The 21,050-nt window shown below is 31.5% G+C and overlaps 1 protein-coding gene across 1 annotated transcript in view; it reads left to right on the forward strand.

Moving 5' to 3' along the window:
• Positions 1–295: 295 nt before the first annotated feature.
• Positions 296–21,050, forward strand: part of LOC143069458 (alpha-mannosidase 2x-like) — a 92,753-nt gene continuing 71,998 nt past the window's right edge. Inside the window, exons 1-2 of the mRNA XM_076244100.1 lie at positions 296–341; positions 3,958–3,994. The gene's annotated coding sequence lies outside the window, so the exon portion shown is untranslated. The remainder of the gene's footprint in view (positions 342–3,957; positions 3,995–21,050) is intronic.

Consider the following 21,050-nt stretch of genomic DNA (forward strand, 5'->3'; position numbering starts at 1 on the left):
CCCAACCTAAAAATTAAGCAATCCATAAATGTTCATAATATACTCTCCTGGCATATAATGAAATGAAAGAAGAAAATGCAAGAAACTATAATTTATTCTAAGATTTTTTTCCACTTCTTCTACATCATAGACAAAGCCTTGTTATCATCTGTTATGATATGAAGTCAGAGGAGTTGAAATGCATGATAATTAGTGAATAAATGGTTATGATTTGCCTAGGTAATCATCCAAGATTTTTTTTATTGTATCAATGTATTCAATTGTTTTGTGAGAATTTTCATTCTATTATTTTTCTTCAGAAAAAGATGATTTAAGAAAAGCCAGAAGATCTGCTGTTAAAGGTAAGATTTATCTTAAGGATGTATTCTTCTGACATTTCAGTCTCGTTCAGTCTCATTAAAATCTTGTTCTGGAATTATTTCCAAAACATGTGATATAAGTGAAAAATAGCAATGAATTTGATAATTATCATAATCAAACTTTACTCTGTGAAAGAATTGTTTATTTCCAATAAGTAGTATTTTGAGTAATGAAATTTTCAAATGTTATTACTAATCAAGACAGCCTCTTTTAGTGAAATTTTGAGAAAATGGGTGGGGGGTACAAAAAATGATTTTACCAGAAACATAAGCATCCCATATAACTTTTTCTTTTCAAATTTCATAGATATGTATTTTTCTAATCATTTGTAACAAGGAAGTTGAAAAAATATGCATTTTGTTCTTTAAACAGAGAAAAATCACAAATATACAAAATTGACAACAAAGGTAAGTTTGACACGAAAAAGCATCAAAATATGATAAAACTTTCTTATATTAACACCAACCCCCAATTTGTTTTTAGTTCAATTTATTCAGATCGGTCCAGCATGGCAATGATATCTTCTTAGGTGTATTTTTTGCTTATGTATCGTCGCTAACTCTTGACTCTGTATGATTTTTCACAAAGTAAGCTGAATTCCTGCTTAAAACCAGATATTTAAAACGTCTAGTGTCCTTTTTGTTAATGAAACAAGCTGACAAGTTCTTTCAGTCAGGCTTTTAAAAGTTTCGTATGCTGAATAGTCGTATAAGGAGTTGAAGATCAAAGGTTTTAATGTTGGTACAATGTTTAAATGATTGAGATTGTACATTCACCAATAAGTGACAGGCAATAACTCTTTTTTTAATTTTTCAGTATCCACATCTTATTAACACCACTTCTTGAATATGCATTTTCAGAATATTTATGAAGTCCTTCTTTAACTGCAGGGAGTATGACAATAATTAGACATTTCTAAAAAACTAAACTTTCTCGTACTATACCCAAGTGACTTCAGGTTGGTTTAGCTTATTTTTTTTATAGCTCAAGTTTTATTGATCATGATATATCATAGGCATTCAAATTTTTTTATTCTAATTATGGTTGATACTGAAAGTGCTTCCTACACATGGTATTGTAATTTTTTGATAACTGTGTTCTATTTAAAGTGCCACTCGGACCATGTCTTTGTAAGAATCAGGCAATTTGGGAAAAAATCAATTCATAGCGAAATAAACCCAACAACCTGACCATTATATTTTAAAGTAACCTAGCTTTGTTGAACTTTTTTACATTGTCATTTCAGGGCCTTTTATAGCTGACTATGCGGTATGGGCTTTGGGCATTGTTGAAGGCCATACTTAATGACCTGTAGTTGTTAAACTTTGGCTTCAAAACATGACAATTAATGATATTTAAGTTGTCATACTTTCACATCATAACAGACCGAGATAAAAAAAATTGTGACGATTATAAATCATGCACAGAAGACTTGATTTATGATATATACATATGTTTGTTCAATAATTGGATAACCATTATATATCGATCATTTCATATGACTTTAAAGTAATAAAAATAAATGAGAAATTAAATTATTTGAAAACTCTTACCATGAACATGATGAACACACCAACATTTTCACAGTAAGTGATGTACACAGGGAAGATATTATAAAATGTCCAATGTCTGGGACTTTTTCTTAGAATTGTTGATTAAAATTTTGATAATTGTCTGTACAGCAAACAATTCAATTTTTGTATGTATAACCACAAAATTGAGGGTTATAGTGTTAAGGTTAGGGTTAGGGATGTGACTAGTATGTACTTGAAGCACTTAAATTTCTTTGATAAAATCAATAGATTGTATAAGTTGATAGAATTTTTTGTATACAAAATATTTTTTTTTAACCTATTTCTGTTTTATTTAAATAAAAACATTAAAAAAAATTTCTTAAATTAGAATTAGTTTACTAAGTGTATAAACATGAACACATGTAGCTCTTAAGACCAAGAAAGTTCAATTAATACATGTATTTAGAATTTGAACATAATCTGAGCTATAATCTATCTAAATATATCTGGCTAGTGAATAATGAAAGGAAAATGTTGCTTTTAAGCTCACCTGGCTTAAAGACGAAATGAGCTTCTCATCACTTGGAGTCCATCATGCATTGTTGTCATTGTCCTTCAACTTTTACAAAAAAATATTCTCCTCAAACTATTGGTCCAAATTTAAGCAAACTAATGGCCAGCGTCATTATATGACCCTGCCTGTTAACTGAGATGGCCAACATGGCTAAAAATAGGTCATTGGGGTACGTACCGTAAAATGCAAGTTTTATTGATTACCATCCAAACCCTATGAACATGATGAATAGAGATAATCTGACAGGACAGAAATGTTTAAAATGTCTAAATTTTCATGCTGTCCATTTATTCATACCATAATACATTAAGTCTTTACCTTGTCTGTCCGTTTTGTCCATTCACTGCATACATCCCCAAAATTTGTTTTTTTCTCAACTAAATGTTGAAAAAAACCTCAGAATAGATACAAATGCAGAAAGAAATTTTACACATAAACAAAAGATCAACAAGACAAGATCTAGACATAAGCTGTGATGACTGAAATCTTAATTCTACTTATAATTGGAGTTATTTCCCTTTAAAGATGCTTTCGATCACTATGAGTTTTTGCCTCAACCCCATAGAAAAGTTTAAAGCCAATAAATGAAGATAGAAACTTTGTATATATAAAAATGATCAGCAGGAAAAGATCTACAAATAAGTCAACATGACTGAATTGACTGAAATTTTCAGTTGAGTGGTTGTAGGGTTATTGCCCTTTCATAATGGGTTGCACCAAATATAATGGCTATTGTTAAAGATGGAGGTGAAACAGCTCTTTACGGCCTCTAGTTTGGCTAGGACTCACTTAAATTTCTGAACATAGAACAGTGGCAGATCCAGAAATTTTGATAAGTGGTGGCTCACTGACTTCCTTAGAAGGGCCTGCTCTGGTCATGCTGCAGTGAATCCTTATATAACCAACACAATTTTTCCCAGAAAAGGGGGTGGGTGGCGGGCCCACTTGTGCCTCCCCCTTAATCCGCCTCTGTATATATAGGATCAATTATTTAAGAAAAATAATCATTGGCTCATTATTGGGGCTAGCTGTGGACCTATGGTAGATCTTAGGTCCTTGTGATATTTTTTGACTATTTGCAGACCATAGGCCCATAGGTCCTCAAATATTAAAAAAATATCATAAGGACTTGAGAGCTAGGGTTCCATAGCTACATGTATATTGGAACTAGCTTTTGTCTTTGAACCCTGTTGCGTAAGTTGAAAGTTAAAGCTTTCAAATGAGAGATAGCCATCCTTATTATAAGGACTTTTATATGATAGTTAGAGTTGGATACTGACAGATTCAGCTCAATGTAATGTCATTTTAGCAGTTTTATAAATTTTATAAAGAGTCATTAGCTATAATATAGCTTATATTGATACCTCTCTTATAAATGTCCCCTGTGTAATATCAGCTTTAATTTTTTGTAGAAGTTAATCACTTTATTAGGTCTATGATATTTTGTTATGAATATTGGATATCTCTTTAATTCTGGTAAATTTGACAATTTTCACTTATTATTTTCAGATTGTGAAGATCAGCTGACAGAAAATCTTTCATGCAGGTAACGATTCAATAATCTCATTCTGATTATACTCATGATCTATAACAGTCCTATTATCCTGGCATTTGACCTAAAGTGGAATTTTTATTTTTGTTTTAATTCAGTTAATTAATGACTTTTGATTTTTTAATGACAACAGCTATTATTGTAGAATTAGAATTGGAAATGAGTTAACTGTATTGCATTTAGTTATGTGGTATCTCAGATCTTTTATGTTATTTCCAAATCCTTTAAGTGCATCATCAATTACAATATGACCAGGGTTCTCAACTTCTCATTAAGGATTTTGGAAGGCAAGTTCAGGGACTCTTTATTTTTACTGCGGATGACAGTGAGGGCATTCCAGAGTATTGTTGCCATAAACAAATTCTACCTGAGTGACTTGCGTTTATTTTTACTGGTTATACCCATATAACAACACGAACATTGTCAAGTGCAAAATTACATTCTTGTCACTTGTTATATGTTAATTTCATCGATAAATATTCATTAAAATAATTTTCAAGAACGCAGAAAAATGATATAAAAATGTTTTGTCCTGATAAAAATATATAAATAAATACTTAAGAAAACCAAAAATGTGTGTTAACGCAGGCAGAAGAATATCTAAAGAAGATTTTGCAACAAAGGTGGGAAAATATGAATGCCTACTCAAATCCAATAGACTATTAGAAAAACGAATTATTACAGAATATTATTTCACTACAATATAAACATGTAAAAGTTATTAGGATGAGGTTGAATTCCCTGTCGTTTAGTCATCATCCACACAGGAACTTGTCAGAAAAAAAAATATATATTGTGACCTGATGATCCACCAGAACTTGTGGTCATCGATCAGATGTCAGTACTTTATAGGACTTTGATTTAATTTGACAAATCCAAGATTGAGAAAATGAAAGTTTATTGTTATATGATTTATTATTTCAGTCTCTATGATAGAATAGAGCAATGAATAGATTTTTTTTAATATTATAAAATGTTGATATATGTGCTCCATTGGCTGTGTTCTGCTCTTTCACAGGTAGGACTTAGGTTGTTGTCTCTTTGACACATTCCCAATTTCTATTCTCAATTTTTATCAACAGACACTACTAAAGAACCATATTCAACAGAAAATATTACTTCCAAAACATTAATTATTTTTCACCATTCAGCTGCTAGTTAAAATAACTTGCCTATGTTGCATTTATATACAGTGTGTATTGTAATGATAAAATTGTAAAAGCAACACAATAAAAATTTCAAAAGCTTGAAAGCTAAGAATGTTAAAGAACAGCTGTTGAAGACGCAAATGACCATTTATTTAATGACTTGTTTGGGTTCTCTTGTCCCACTCCCTTCATAAAACATTCAGGGGGATAATGTACCCTGTATGAATTTGACCCTCTTCCCTTGCAAATCTTACCAAATGAAAATAACACGATTATAAATCTAAAAATTCCGTCAGGAACATTTTCTGAATCAGGAACACTCAAAACCCAAAAAAATGAAATGAATACATTTATAAGTACCAAAAAACACATGAAGAGCTATATAAAAAAAAAGAGACCTTAAAACAAAATACCAAAATCTTGAACTAGTCTAATGGTAACATCATATAATATTGCAATATTAAAGTGATGTGGATTTATAGAGAATTTCATTGAAATTAGCTACTGTAAAATTAAAAATTATTGCAAATTATTATTGGGAAAAATGCGACAGTGTTATGAATTGCAATAATTTAAACTCACATATTAAAAATTTTCATATGAATTAAACAGAATTTTGCTCAATATCGCAAAAATTGAAATCGCAGTTTAGTCTTAAATGACAAAATCGCAATAATTTCTGAGTTTACAGTATTAGAAATAGACAATTGATTTTTTCCACATATGATGTCTCGTATATTTCTTATTCCTTGTTCTCATGAAACACCTGATGATTTGGAAAAATTAAGAAGCCTCAAAAGATATAATTATATAATTCTACTATCATACTCTTACAATTTAAAGAAGCGAACATTATGGAAATTTTTAATAACTATTGAAGAAAAATTTTTATAACAAAGAGCGTGACAAGACATGGTTCTCGTTATCAATGGAAGAAGAAAGTATGTCATAATTAATTGCAGATTTTATCCTAAGATATTCCTGGAAAAGGAAATTAATTAAATTCTTTGAAGGTAAAATCTCCTTACTTATAACTAAGAACGTATTATGAGAGGTTTTAAAAGTTTCATTGATTAATGTAAATTAGTCACCTCCATGACTTTGAAGTTTAGACATTTTTTGTCTTTAATGGATGTTCTTTATAAACGAGATAATGTTATAAATATTTCTGTTTGATAAATCAGAGCTAAAGAATCACAATGTTTATAGTTCAATGTAATTATACAAAATCTAAGAAAGTTAATTTAAAACGAAATTGTAAATCAACAATTTTCTTTTCCCAATACACAAATGATGGTAGAATTGGTTATCAGTTTGAAGTACTCTCGGAGAATCGTTTTGTCCTATGCTGACAATGCTGCAGAGAATTGAATTTACTACGGACAGCAGGTCCTACTATAACATTTTTCTGTCCCTAATATAATTGATAAATTTTGTAAACCTTCGAAAATAGATTTGTACATTCTAAAGACATTCAGTAGTGATTGGAAAAGCTTTGGCTAAGTGAATTATGGCAATGTTTTTCTTTGGTAATCTATTACATGGTGAATCTATATGTCAGTCGGAAAACGAAAAAATGTCACACAAATGTCTAGAAAGTTCAGCGTTCTTTATAACCTTAATGGAAATTACTTTTTATAGAATGCTGAAATCTTTCTTTTTTTGCTGTCATTTAGAAAGTTTAATGGATTTTTATTCAAAGAAGGATTTAAACAAACATTTCACTTCCAAAGTTTATATTAAGAAATCATAACATGGAATAATTAAATGCTCCAAGTCTTCATCCTACTACAATTAAAGTTACATGCTAAAGAGTAAAATAACTAAAATTCTGGAGTCAATTTCACAAAAAAACTTACGACTAAGATTTGTCTTTTTTTTGTTTTTTTTTGTGAAATCGACTCCTGAACTCCAAGAAAAATTCTAATCCAAAAATACCTTATCAAATGGTAAAATCAAAAGCACAATTAAGTAACACACACATCAAAGAAATCGAAAATAACATCATATTCCTGACCTGGTACAGGCATTTCCTTATGTAGTGACACAGTTTGCCCTTTCATCGTTTTATTCACTTACATTAAAAGCAACAGACTCAAGTGTGGGATCTAAACTATTTATGAGAGGTCCCCAGGATGAAATCTGTTTGGAGACCAATTAAGTGAAAACCTTTTAGTAAATGCAAGGAAATATGTTGGACTTTTTTCATAGCATTAATTATTAAAAATATGTTTTAATTTTGATTTATTTTTTAGCAACTTTCAAGCTGTTTGAATCAATGCAATTTTTTGTTAATATCAATGAGACAGCATCCTAAAAAAATTTAGAAATGACCACAGTAGAGGTAAATCATACATTTTTCTATTAAAAATTAAAAAAAAAAACAAAAAAAACAGGAGTCACTGTGTGTCTAGCTTAAAATTCCCTTCTCTCATCAATTTCATCTTATTCTATGGTAAATCATGATAAATTCAGGATATTCATCTTCTTGTAAATTCATAAACAAGTATTAATCAGTATGTTTCTTTAAAAGTACATGTTTGCCTATTAAATCTGTAAAGGTTTAATTGCTTTTTATGCCCTGTTTTTCGGTCTGTGTATCCATTCGTTCAAACGTCTGTTTGTTTCTTCCGTTTGTCTGTCTGTCCACCTTCAGGTTAAAGTTTTGGCCAAAGTATCACGACTCACTGAACATATAAAATGATATTGACCTTTTCAGGTTAAAGTTTTTGATAAAGTTGAAGTCCAATCAACTTGAAACTTAGTAATCATGTTCCCTATGATACCATCTTTCTAATTTCAATGCCAAATTAAAGTTTTGACCCTAATTTCATGGTCCACTGAACAAAGAATATGATAGTGTGATTTGGGCATCCATGTACTATGGACACATTCTTTTTATGCCCCACCTACGATAGTAGAGGGGCATTATGTTTTCTGGTCTGTGCGTCCGTTCGTCCGTCTGTCTGTTTGTTCGTCCGTCCATCTGTCCATCCGTCCGTCCGTTCGTTCGTCCGTCTGTCCCGCTTCAGGTTAAAGTTTTTGGTCAAGGTAGTTTTTGATGAAATTGAAGTCCAATCAACTTGAAACTTAGTATACATGTTCCCTTTGATAAGATCATTCTAATTTTAATGCCAAATTAGAGAATTTATTCCAATTTCACGGTCCACTAAGCATAGAAAATGATAGTGCAAGTGGGGCATCCGTGTACTGTGGACACATTCTTGTTTCTTATATATTCTATGGTAAAGTGTGATATATGCAAGATTATCAATTCTTTGTGTAATATCAGAAACTGTACATGTTTTGTTTGCCTATTAACCCGTAAGGGTTTATAAAAAAGAAGATGTGGTATGATTGCCAATGAGACAACTCTCCACAAAAGACCAAAATGACACAGACATTAACAACTATACATTAGGTCACCGTACGGCCTTCAACAATGAGCAAAGCCCATACCACATAGTCAGCTATAAAAGGCCCTGATAAGACAATGTAAAACAAGTCAAACGAGAAAACTAACGGCCTTATTTATGTAAACTAGAGGCTCTAAAGAGCCTGTGTCGCTCACCTTGGTCTATGTGAATATTAAAGGAAGCAGATGGATTCATGACAAAATTGTGTTTTGGTGATGGTGATGTGTTTGTACATCTTACTTTACTGAACATTCTTGCTGCTTAAAATTGTCTCTATCTATAATGAACTTGGCCCATTAGTTTCAGTGGAAATGTTAGTAAACATTTACAAATTTTATGAAAATTATTAAAAATTGACTATAAAGCACTTTGCTGAACATTATTGTTGTTTACAGTTTATCTCTATCTATAATAATATTCAAGATAATGACCAAAAACAGCAAAATTTCCTTCAAACTAACAATTCAGGGTCAGCAACCCAACAACGGGTTGTCCGATTCATCTAAAAATTTCAGAGCAGATAAATATTGACCTGTTAAACAATTTTACCCCATGTCAGATTTGCTCTAAATGCTTTGGGTTTTGAGTTATAAGCCAAAAACTGCATTTTACCCCATGTTCTATTTTTAGCCATGTCGGCCATCTTGGTTGGATGGCCGGGTCACCGGACACATTTTTTCAAACTACTAACCCAAAAGATGATTGTGGCCAAGTTTGGATTAATTTGGCCAAGTAGTTTCAGAGGAGAAGATTTTTGTAAAAGATTACTAAGATTTACGAAAAATGGTTAAAAATTGACTATAAAGGGCAATAAATCCTAAAGGGGTCAACTGACCATTTCAGTCATGTTGACTTATTTGTAAATCTTACTTTGGTGAACATTATTGCTGTTTATAGTTTATCTCTATCTATAATAATATTCAAGATAATAACCAAAAAGAGCAAAATTTCCTTAAAATTACTAATTCAGGGCCAGCAACCCAACAACGGGTTGTCCGATTCATCTGGAAATTTCAGGGCAGATAGATCTTGAACTGATAAACAATTTTACTCCTGTCAGATTTGCTCTAAATGCTTTGGGTTTTGAGTTATAAGCCAAAAACTGCATTTTACCCCATGTTCTATTTTTAGCCATGGCGGCCATCTTGGTTTGATGGCCCGGTCACCGGACACATTTTTCAAACTACTAATCTAAAAGATGATTGTGGCCAAGTTTGGATTAATTTGGCCCAGTAGTTTCAGAGGAGAAGATTTTTGTAAAATATTACTAAGATTTACGAAAAATGGTTAAAAATTGACTATAAAGGGCAATAACTCCTAAAGGGGTCAACTGACCATTTCAGTCATGTTGACTTATTTGTAAATCTTACTTTGCTGAACATTATTGCTGTTTACTGTTTATTTCTATCTATAATAATATTCAAGATAATAACCAAAAACAGCAAAATTTTCTTAAAATTACTAATTCAGGGGCAGCAACCCAACAACGGGTTATCGGATTCATCTGAAAATTTCAGGGCAGATAGATCTTCACCTATTTAACAATTCTACCCCTTGTCAGATTTGCTCTAAATGCTTTGGTTTTTGAGTTATAAGCCAAAAACTGCATTTTACCCCTATGTTCTATTTTTAGCCATGGCGGCCATCTTGGATGGTTGGCCGGGTCACCGGACACATTTTTTAAACTAGATACCCCAATGATGATTGTGGCCAAGTTTGGTTTAATTTGGCCCAGTAGTTTCAGAGGAGAAGATTTTTGTAAAAGTTAACGACGACGACGGACGACGGACGACGGACGATGGACGCCGGACGACGGACGCCAAGTGATGAGAAAAGCTCACTTGGCCTTTTAGGCCAGGTGAGCTAAAAAATGAACTAAAAACAAATATGTAACACATAAACAAACGACAACCCGTGACTGAATTTACTTATTTTGCATTAAAGAATTAGGTTATGATAATCAGTACCTTATTGTAAAGCATAAATTCAGAATATTAATCTAAGCTGTCATTTCTAAAATGAATTTTCTATCTTCAAAGATGTGTTTGTTGCTTCATTTGTTGAGAAAAGTATTTGGCAGTGTACTGAAATGTAAAAACTCATTTTGCTGATCCTTTGTATATTACATATAACATGTATAAACAAAAGATAATGCTTTAGCAAATTACACAAAACAAGGAAGAAAATAAATTGATAACATCTATTAGAAAATGAGAATTTAACGACAGTTTGATCATATCATGTTTTACTAGTAATCATCTTTTCTAAGTGTTTTATACTTATATTCTTGTTTGCTAATAGCTTTTTAAAATAGTATTTTTATTTGTAAGGCATGAGCTGTTTTATTACTGACTGATTTGGCCCTCATGGAATTTGATGATAAATTATTGCATTGGTGTTTTGGATAGCTTTAATACTTGTAGCATAGCTGATATATCTGACTTGGTACCTCGGGAGGAAGTTTTTTTCACACTTAATTTTATTTATAGAAATGTATAGGTAGTGACAGTTATTCTAAGTACCTCTTCTACTACCTATTTCTTAGAAAGGAGAAATCATTAGAATCAATTTGTATTTTTGAACATTATTTGTAGGAGTTATAACCTTTATTTTATTTTGAAATACAAGCTGTAATTTCTTACAATTAAACTTTATAAGCAATATTTTTTTTGCAGTTTTCTCTGCTTTTTAGCTCACCTGGTCCAAAGGGCCAAGTGAGCTTTTCTCATCACTTGGCGTCCCGCGTCCTTCATCTGTCGTCTGTCGTCCGTCGTCGTTAACTTTTACAAAAATCTTCTCCTCTGAAACTACTAGGCCAAATTTAACCAAACTTGGCCACAATCATCATTTGGGTATCTAGTTTAAAAAATGTGTCTGGTGACCCGGCCAACCAACAAAGATGGCCGCCATGGCTAAAAATAGAACATAGGGGTTCAATGCAGTTTTTGGCTTATAACTCAAAAACCAAAGCATTTAGGGCAAATCTGACATGGGGTAAAATTGTTTATCAGGTCAAGATCTATCTGCCCTAAAATTTTCAGATGAATCTGACAACCCGTTGTTAGGTTGCTGCCCCTGAATTGGAAATTTTGCTGATTTTGGTTATTATCTTGAATATTATTATAGATAGAGATAAACTGTAAACAGCAATAATGTTCAGCAAAGTGAGATTTACAAATAAGTCAGCATGACCAAAATGGTCAGTTGACCTCTTTAAGAATTATTGCCCTTTATAGTCAATTTTTAACCATTTTTCGTAAATCTTAGTAATCTTTTAGAAAAATCTTCTCCTCTGAAACTACTGGGCCAATTTAAACCAAACTTGGCCACAATCATCATTGGGGTATCTTGTTTAGAAAATGTTTCCAGTGACTGGGCCAACCAACCAAGATGGCCGCCATGGCTAAAAATAGAACATATAGGGGTAAAATGCAGTTTTTGGCTTATAACTCAAAAACAAAAGCATTTAGAGCAAAGTTGACAGGAGGTGTAATTGTTTATTAGGTGAAGATCTGTCTGCCCTAGAATTTTCAGATGAATCGTATAATTTTACTTGCTTCTTAAAAACACATTTGAAGGCATTAAAAATCTAAACTAGATTTGTTAAGTTGTGCCCCTGAATTGTTAATTTAAGGAAATTTTGCCGTTTTTTTGTTATTATTTTGAATATTATTATAGTTAGAGATAAACTGTAAACTGCAATAATGTACAGCAAAGTAAGACCTAAAAATAAGTCAGATGACCAAAATGGTCAATTGACCCCCTAAGGAGTTATTTCCTTTTAAAGTCAATTTTTAACAAATTCATAAAATTTGTAAATTTTCACTAACATTTTCCATTGAAACTACTGGGCCAAGTTCATTATAGATAGAGATAATTGTGAGCAGCAAGAATGTTTAGTAAAGTAAGATCTATACAAACACATCACCATCACCAAAACACAATTTTGTCATGTGTCCTTTGTTTAATATTCACATACACCAAGGTGAGCGACACAGGCTCTTTAGAGCCTCTAGTTTAGATTTTTAATGCCTTCAAATGTGTTTTTAAGAAGCAAGTAAAATTAATTATGTTGATATTTTCTGTTCTACTGAAGAAAATAAATTCATACTAATTAAGGTTTTAACACCTCTAGTTCATTAGCCCCATTGCTTTCTATGTTGAATACTGCAACTATAGATATGCTGTTAAGTTCAAATAAAGTCATTTCAATGTCGAAATTATACCTGACATGATCCCAGGTACTTGACCTCAGAGGTGAATTTAGGGGGGCCTGGGCCCCCTTTTCTGGGAAAAAATGGTTGATTATATAGGGAATCACTGAAGCTTGATCAGAGCGGGCCCCCTCTTATACAGTCAGTGGGCCCCCACTTATAAAAATTTCTGGATCCGCTACTGGAGTTTTTAATACCAAAATTACCAAAATATTATTCTTTTTTACAAAGTTACAGTTGTATGCATTGCAAAGTTTTATTTAAACAAATTGCTACTTTCTTGTTTGGTCTTTTTGTTTTGGCTGATTAAATAGTGGTTCTATACCTAATAACACTAAAAAATTATAACTGTCTCTTTTTTATGTAACACTAAATTGAGGGATGGAAAAAATGACTTAAAGTTAAAACTCATCAATAATAGAATGAATAATTTTAATGAATGGAAAACTACCACTTGTTGAGTACTACAGATTAAGGGAGGTGTTATTAAGGAATGTAAATAGAAAATAAGTGGTTAATTGTTCCGTTGAAAATCAGCTGATCAGAAATAGCATCTTAATGACATATTAGCTCCTGATACAAGGCGATAGGAGCCTCTGTCATCAGATAACTTGTCTTTAACATGTGAATCTTGTTTCTGTCGCTTATCATACAACTTCAGATGTGGTAAAAAACAACCGTACCATTAATCATGGCTAATGTAAACATCATATCAGGCAGAGAACAGATGGTTTAGTTAGACATTAAGACAAAGAAGTTTACATCATGGGGCGAGAGACATGGTTTTAGCATAGATGGGCATTACATCTATGGTTTTAGTATTGTTATCGTAGGAGGGATGAACCAAACTTTGATTACGGAACATAATTAGGGTCTTGGGACAGTTCCTCCATTACAGATCTATTTAGCATAGGATGAATAGGGTTTGTGCAATTTACTGGAACTCAGAAAACACGGTACAAACCAGTAGGGGTGGGAGTTTGAAATAATTTTCTTCTTGATAAGAAATAGCATGTTTTATTGCATGCAAAAAACTAATTATTGATTGTAAATGCGTTTTTTACAGAAAATAGAAACTAATCTTTGTCTTGTGTTTGTAAATTATATTTTTAAAACTATAACTTGTATCTAACTTTGAGAAAAACAAAATCAGATCCTTGTTCTCAGGCAGATGATAAAATGGTCAGTGGAATTCACAGTTTTGGAATCTAATTCATTCTGAGTAATATTTACAAACGTGCACACCAAAACATTGAGATTGTTTTCAAACGTTCTTTCTAAGACTAAAAAGAGGAAATTCAACCAATGAAGTAATGTTACTTTCATTTTGGAGTACGAACGAAGGAATTCCCCATAGTCCTTTAGATTCCTAAAAGGCGAATTTAGAGACAACTGTAAGGATTGGAGACAGTGGAGGTATGTTTAACTGCCTCCCCCCCTCCCCACACCCCACACATTATCCATGTGCTTGTAGTGCAGTGGTTGTTTGAATCATGACTGTCATATTTGATTATAGTAAATTCTTTTGTTGTAACTTAGGCCTCCAGGTTTCTCAATTGAATTGTTTTATATTTTCATGACACAGGCTTTATTTTATAGCAGACTATATGTCATGGGTTAATTGATCTCATTGTTAAAGACCATACTATTGTCTATAATTGCTTATATCCACTTCAATTGAACTTTGGTGGATAGTTGAATCGATCATTCGCAATTGTACCATATATCTCTTTTATTTTTAAAATAATTTCTTGTTTAGTACATGATCTCTGGTATGAAAATTTCAACGAGAGTTCACCTGGCCCCGGCGCCATAAAACTATTTGAGTAAAGTTTTTTTACTCAGCCTGAGAATTTTCTCAATTTTTTTATTCTCAGCAAAATGCACCGCCATAAAAAAATTCTCAGATATTTTCTTACTCAAAGTTAAGAATATTCTTAAATATTTGAGTATAGCCAAAACCATACTTAAGTATATAAAAAAATCTTAAATGTTTTTTTTAAGGTAATTTTCATATGCTTTTACAGAATTATGAGACATATTCAGTCGTTTTTCCTTACTTTTACTTTTTATGTAAAAAAATGCACATTTAAGCACCCCATTAATCAGCTTTTTTTTTTTTAGACAACATTGATAGTGTTTTTGTTAAAATTTGTAAAGAAAAACTTCATATTTGAGTATAGCCAAAACCATACTTAAGTATATAAAAAAATCTTAAATGTTTTTTTTAAGGTAATTTGATTTAAAATTACAAATGTTGATAGTGTTTTTGTTAAAATTTGTAAAGAAAAACTTCACTTATCACCTCAAGTCAAATTCTATCTTTATTCCTTAACATATTTTTTTTCATATATTTTTAAGGATGAATACTCAAAATCAATGTTGTCTAAAAAAAAAAAGCTGATTAATGGGGTGCTTAAATGTGCATTTTTTTACATAAAAAGTAAAAGTAAGGAAAAACGACTGAATATGTCTCATAATTCTGTAAAAGCATATGAAAATTAAAAATGTAAGTTGATAACCCCATCTTTGATAGTTGGTTGTACCATATTAATCCTACCTAATTTTAAAAGATACTACAACAAAAGCGACCAATTAAACAGCTTCTCATTGTAGATACTTCTTCACTTTTAACATATCCCGCTTGACGCTTGAATATCTGATCTTTCTTAGAAATTACCCAAATGAACGAGGCAATTAACAGAAAAGAAAATACCCCCCCCCCAAAAAAAAAAGAAGAAAAAATGTGCAAAAAAAATAAAGAAAAAACACTGAAAAATGGGGTGCTAAAATGTACAATTTTCTTATATAAGAATACAGTAAAATGAGTGAAATATTGAACTGGTCGTAATCGGGGTGTATTGGTGTCATACATATGTCGTTGATCCAGACAAATCATTTATCATGTCAATTAAGATCATGATACAGAAGGAAATTTCCATATGCACAATCAGAATTTTACAGAAAATATTTCTTACTGAATAGAGAAAAATAGAACATCTTCCCCTACTCCCCTTTTCACGACCCTCATAAATTGGATAGTTTTGTGTTTTTATTCAACTGTTTTCATTTTCGAAAATAATATTTGTACAAGGTGTTGTTAATAACTGTTATGGACATTAAATATGTAACACTCCTTCCCCCCAAACGTGTCCGATACTCCCAAACGTGTCCACATCGACGTCACTAAACTGCAAAACATGTCTAGTTGTAAAAAGGGCGTCAAAGCGTGTCATTTGTATTATTCAGACGCCTAAACGTGTCCATTTTTTAATAAACACCCAAACGTACCCAATCCTTTAAACGTGCTCAATTCCTCAAACTTGTCCTATAATATAAATGGAAATACAAGATTTTTATACTGATATTCCGTAAAAATAAAACTGTCCTTTTTCGCTCCAAAAAAATATCAATTAAATCCGAGTTACGATTAGTGTAAATTCCTAATAACCGTAAAGTATAAATTCTTATAACTGTACACATTAAGGCCTAATCCCAAATTCCCGGAATAATTAAGGTACAATCCAAGAGTTCCGGCAAATATTCTTCCGCATCTCATTATATAACTTATCCAAAGTATGTTGTCGTCCTGCCCATGCATGAAATATTTGCCACAGGACGTAACGTCTCTTGTTTGCGTGTATTTGAGTGATGTTCGAAACCAAAAGTTCATAAAATCAAACCTTACTACCAGTTTATAATTTTAAGAGGTTTTTTTTCTATTTTTTGAGAGAATCAAATAGTTTCATAGTGAAGTTATAAAAATTTGTAAGGGTTCCGCGGAACCCAGTGTCTCGCCTACTCTTTCTGTTTATAGCAAGCTCAACAAAAATGAGGAAACAAATCAATAAAATATTCCTGTTGATACTATCTTTTGATTGTAAGACAAAAATGAGGAAACAAATCAATAAAATATTCCTGTTGATACTATCTTTTGATTGTAAGAAGCTTCTGTCCAAGTTTGGTAAAAATCCAGGATAGTTTATGTAATGAATGTTTGAAAAATTTAACTGCACACTGAATGTAATGTTATAAAACTAGAAGAAAACAAAATTTCCTTCTAGATACTAGCTTTTGATCATAAACAAGCTTCTTTCCAAGTTTGGTACAAATCCAAAATAGTATAAAAAAGTTATTAAAATTTTAAAAAGTTAAACCACAGAGTGAATGTGTTGTTTCGCAGCAAATTTAAGTCACTTTTTTAAAGTTAAATACAAAATAGATTTATTTTTTTACAAAATTTCCTTCTAGATACTAGCTTTTGATCATAAACAAGCTTCTGTCCAAGTTTGGTACAAATCCAAAATAGTATAAGAAAGTTATTAAAATTTTAAAAAGTTTAACCACAGAGTGAATGTATTGTTTCCTGACAGAAAATTTAAGTCCATTTAAAAGTAGAGATACAGAAAAATGGATTTTTTTTTTTTATAAAATTTACTTCTGGATACTATCTTATGAGCATAAACAATCTTCTGTCGAAGTTTGGTACCAACCCAGGATAGTTTAAGAAAGTTATTAAAATTTTAAAAACTTTAACCACAGAGTGAATGTAATATTTCCCGGCAGAAAAACTAAGTCCATTTATAAGTAAAATACAGAAAAAATGGAATTTTATTTTACAAAATTTACTTCTTGATACTATCTTTTGATCATAAACAAGCTTCTGTCCAAGTTTGGTAGAAATCCAGGATCGTTTTAGAAAGTTATTCAAATTTCAAAAACTTTAACCACAGAGTGAATATTTGTGGACGCCGCCGCCGACGACGACACCGACGACGACGGAATGTAGGATCGTTTGGCTCGACAAAAAAATCGGTTTTTACTGGCTCTTTAGATTTTTAAGTTTAACTAATGTTAATCCCGAATAATCGTAAACAAATTTAGGCCCAATCCTAAATACCCGGTATGATAATAAAACTTATGTATATTATTTATTGTTAATATGATATCGTTCAAATAATGCATGGAATATTTGACACTGGACTTATGACTCTTGTTTGCATGTCTTCACTTTAGTAGTGATGCTGGAAACCTAAAATTTATTAAAATACCTGATAACCAGTCTATGATTTGAATATCTTTTAAAATATCAGAACTGTTGAAAGAAAAGGAAGTCAATCCTTTTAAAAGCCCGCCGTGCAGTATTCGCGGATTACAGCTGATTTCCTAATGCTTGCAAAGTAAAACTTTGTTTGGCTTGCTTGCTTTGTTTGTATAATTGTTAATACAAGCTTTGTAAATAAGAGTGACATCTTTAAACAATATATATATGCATTGTTTAACCTGAATATATTATATTTGAATTTAATTGGGTGTTATCCTATGGATTGTACAATATAAAAACCAAGCAAGCAAGCTAACCAAAGTTTTGTTCTACATGCATTAGGAAATTAGCTGTAATATAAAAGGCATCATCGGAGTTTATAAGTACAGAATAATTACATAGTAAACGATTAATTCAACTGAACTAGAATTGTTTGTACATGTATGTGCGCTCTAAACGAGCATAATACTTGCAACTGGAATATAAGTAATTTCAGTCAAAAGTTGATTTATATGTTACAGGTTAAATTTGCAATAACAACCGGCGTTGAACCAACTAAATTTTAATACTAATAAATGACCACTTCATCAACTGTGTCCCCCATTAAAGAATTGCCGTAAACGTTATTGATTTTATTCATGTATTAGCGCTAAAAGACGTGAGACACGTTTTGGCGAATAACAATTATCGGACACGTTTGGGGGTTATAAAATCGGACACGTTTGTGGAATATTGCATATCATGGACACGTTTCGGGAGAGTAGACACGTTTGGGGGAATCGGACACGTTTGGGGGACAGGACACGTTTGGGGGGATCGGACACGTTTGGGGGACAGGACACGTTTGGGAGTGTTACAAATATATATGTCATGCCTTCTCACACGACGTCGTACCTTTATTTTATCTTCCTGTGCAATATGATATTAAACTCATTATGCAGAGCAATTTTTATGACTACTTGCATAATTGTTAAATCGTATTAAACATGTTAAATTCTGTATCAGATTTATATTAATATTAAGTTACATATATCTTGAATATTGAATACGGATTCAAAATATTTACTGGCTTTCATATTGATTTAAAAATATTTGGTTTGTCGGTTTTTCGGTTTTTTCCCCCCCATTGTAGATGTGAGAAAAAAGCAGCTCTGTTTCTCTAAAAATTGTCACATGATGTCTTATGCCGTCTGAATACATAATACATAATATATGTTATTGATCCGTAATAATTATCTTTTCAAAATGTTTATTTGGCGCGCCATACTCGATAGAAGTGCGGACGTGAAAGAAAGCACTCTTCACGTAAACGTCAATGAAGATAGCATTTTATCTTTAAAAAATATACAAAATATAGATCTAAATAAAGAAATATAAAAAAATATATATACATATTTATAAGAAGCTACGGGTAAATAACTCAAGTATTTCAAGATCTTTCTCTTATTAATAATATCTATTAGGTTCTATATTTCTTATAATCTGAACACAAATTATCTGCCGACTTTATATTCTGTGACTTTTTGTCAGGACTGTGGTTACAGATGCTTACTAAATGCTACTTGTCATCTTATCTATCATAGATTCTTTTTATGTTTTACATTATTTCTTAAGAGATAAAACTGCGTTTTAGAGAAGTTTGGTATACATTTTAGTTTTCAAACAACTATTTTACCACTTACATCACTGAGAAAAAAAATTCTCAGCTGAGAATATTCTCAACGTTGAGAATATTTTTTTATGGCGGATAAAAAAGTTCTCATTCTTAGCTGAGTAAAATAATTCATTCTGAGAATATTTTTTTACTCAGCAAAAAAAAGTCTTATGGAACACCCCCCTTTGTCCTAGGTGAAAAAAAAACCTTTTTAAAAATGGCTGGATCCGCCCCCTGCTGATTGACCTGAGGTTGTTCATTTATAAAATTGAAATTCGAAACTTGAATGTTTTATCATCCTATACTATATTATAGGTACATTCTTCAACAATCTTGTAACAATAGTACAAATCGCTTGATATTATATTAGGATAATTTTTATTTAATTATTTAAATTATTACAAATATAATTGAGTTTACTTTATTGATGATAGTCTATTGGCTGTTACCTATTAATGGCTCAAGAGACCTGACTCAGCCGCTGAAGTGTCTGGAAAATTGCCTGTGTTTCCTCAAAAGATTTGCTTAATTAACTTGATGAAATTGTTACACAATAACTGTTCTGTATCCAGAAATTAGGAAAATTTTCTAAATTTTTAAGCGCTGCATATTCTATATATATATTGCACCAACTTTGCAATTCCAAACAATTTCTGAATATTTTTAACATTGACTATCCCATAATGCACCATCTTTTGTTGTCGGCCATCTGTATAATTACATGGATTTGGAAGTCCAAAACATAAAAAACTCTATAAATTGTAAATTTTTAAAATACTAGTAAGATGAAAAACAAATCTGCTTTGACCTGTAACTTAAGACAATGAACCAAAGATATTGCTTGCTGAACTGATTAATACATGCAAGTTGTTACAAGTTTTGCTTTAAGGTTCTCCAAGAGGCAGATTTAGGGGGCAAGGGACACCCCCCCCTTTTGTTGGAAACATTTGGTTGATTATATAAGGAATCACTGAGGCATGTCTGGTGTAGGTCCCATCTTATCAAATTTCTGGATCTGCCACTGTCTCCTGGCACTCCGGCTCCCTCCATTAAATAGCAATCAGTGCTCGAGAGTCATGCATTAAAAACAATTAATCATACAATCAATCAGATATATACTACTGCCTAAATATCTTTTTTAAAATGTATCAAAATAATTCTTTATTATATTGTACTAAGCACTGAGAAATACATTATTAAGTAGTATACAATACAAAACATTAAACAGATTTCTCCTACTGATATTTCTATTTTATTATGCATCCCCAAAGGCTCCAAATAAAAAGCTAATCAATTGTATTTTTATCTTTAAGCAATAAACTATGACTGATAATCACAATCGTATTAATAATTAATCAATTAATTAGTACACTTATTCATTCAAATGGAATATCTCAGAAAATTCTTGTATTTTTAATGTATTCTTTATTACTGGATGGAATTTCAATGTTTATATATAAAAAAAACACTGCTTTTTCTCTGGTGTGCTGCAAACGAATAATTTGGGTCCCTTTATGTGAAAAAATTCTAGATGTTATAATAATGACGACTATACTTTATATAAGACAGGAACA

This window comes from Mytilus galloprovincialis, chromosome 3 (genome assembly GCF_965363235.1).
Source record: "Mytilus galloprovincialis chromosome 3, xbMytGall1.hap1.1, whole genome shotgun sequence".
Taxonomy (NCBI): Eukaryota; Metazoa; Mollusca; class Bivalvia; order Mytilida; family Mytilidae; genus Mytilus; species Mytilus galloprovincialis.